This window comes from Hevea brasiliensis, chromosome 7, assembly GCF_030052815.1.
Source record: "Hevea brasiliensis isolate MT/VB/25A 57/8 chromosome 7, ASM3005281v1, whole genome shotgun sequence".
In the NCBI taxonomy this organism is placed as follows: Eukaryota; Viridiplantae; Streptophyta; class Magnoliopsida; order Malpighiales; family Euphorbiaceae; genus Hevea; species Hevea brasiliensis.
The window spans coordinates 43,803,136-43,804,832 of record NC_079499.1 but is presented as its reverse complement, the minus strand read 5'-3'; the positions used below and the strand labels follow the sequence as shown (position 1 = coordinate 43,804,832).

Genomic DNA, 1,697 nt, shown 5'->3' with positions numbered 1-1,697 from the left:
AATTGCAGTATGAGCGATTGCACGTGAACAGTAAACTTATTTTGGCCATAACTTGAGCTACAAAACTCCGATTGAGGTGATCCAAAAATGAGAATACACTTAAGACAATAAGGAACATTTTCTATGAAGGAAATTTTGTCAAATTCCAACAGTAGATCAACCAATGGAATAGTGCAACTTCGGAAACCAAAATCGAAAATTGGCAATTTTGCCAAAATGACCTAAGCTTTAAACAAATGACGAAAACCAACAAGTTTGGTGACCAAAATGTGGTATGTGGGTGAAGTTGGAGTTCCCATACCTATTAAGCCTTAGAAAGTCAATAATTTGACTTGAATAGTGCAGTGAATAGTAACCCGAAACACAAAATTTCGAGAACGTCGAATTTAACACGTTAGAGTTAGGTAAATGTGAAGCTAAGTTTATTTTGAATTTATTTTAAGTTCTAGTACTGAAACATTGTAAAATTGTGTGTTTCAGTTGAAAAGAATATCGGGAAGGAACCCGAGGAACCGAGTCGAGGCTAAAGGACGACTCGTTTGAGGTTTGTGCACAATATTACTATGCTTTAAAAAAAAATTCATTGATTAAATGAATGAAATATGCATATTATTGTTGCTTTGAATTGTTGAAAGTATTGTGACCTTATTTATGATGTTTTGATTCAAATTGTGAAACTTATTATGTATATTTGAAATGACAATGTTTAGCAAATTGTTAAGATAAGTTTTGAAACCACAGTATCATGACCATATGTTTGAACACCTCACTAGCACGACTAGTGGGGGTAATTAGTTTCGAATTTTGATTCCTTCTCTGGAGAAGTGTTGAGGTGTGCCAGTAGAAGAGGATGTGAATGGATATCCATATATTTGAGCTAGCTAGCCTTGTGACATGATTTCTCTTAGCCTCTGGCTATTGAGATTCTATTTGTTTCGAATGGCATGATTTAACTGTGGGTTTTATGAAATGTGTTTTGATACTTTGAAATAAACTTGGTTTACATGTAAAATCTTACAATGCATGATTGTATTTAATTTTCATGTTTAGTCAAATTTTTGAATGAATGTGCTTTAAGTTTTGCATAAAGATTATTTTAGTATATTGTGCACCACTGAGTCTTAGTACTCAGCGATAGCTTTTATTGCTGTCGCAGATATAGAGATTAGAGGAGCAGCAGACTGAGCTGCTGAGGTGTGTGAAGTCATCAGCTTGAAGTCTTCGGATATAATTTATACCCTAACTGTAAATATTTCTTTTGATGTATATATTGCACATAAATGTATGGACATGTACATGGGTCTTGAGCAGCTTGTACAAAGTTTGTATAAAAGTTGTAATAAATTTTAGTTTGGACTTCCTGAATGTAAATTTTAGTATGATGAATATATAAATTGTTTATCTTGAATGGAATATGAATAAATGATATTGATGGACAGTATTTTGAAGAAATTATTGAACTTGTGAATTTGAGAAATTGATTGAGATTGAGTTTGAAATTGAAGTAGTGGTTGAGAAAAACTTTTAGAAGTGCTTTACAGTATTCAAGAACGGTTTTCTCAAAATACAGAGGAAACTCACAAAATTTTTATAAAATTTGATGAAAACTAAAATGGCCAAAAATATTAATTAGTTTTAATTTCAACTAAATGTTTTAAATACTTATTTGAAATGCTCACCACTTGTCAAAGATAAGA

The 1,697-nt window shown here is 31.8% G+C and overlaps 1 long non-coding RNA gene across 1 annotated transcript; it reads left to right on the top strand.

Annotated features, from left to right (window-relative positions):
- The first annotated feature begins 433 nt into the window (after positions 1–433).
- Positions 434–1,408, top strand: LOC131181673 (uncharacterized). The gene is made up of 2 exons (XR_009150171.1): positions 434–544; positions 1,157–1,408. It is a non-coding gene; the product is annotated as an uncharacterized LOC131181673 (long non-coding RNA).
- The last annotated feature ends 289 nt before the right edge of the window (positions 1,409–1,697 follow it).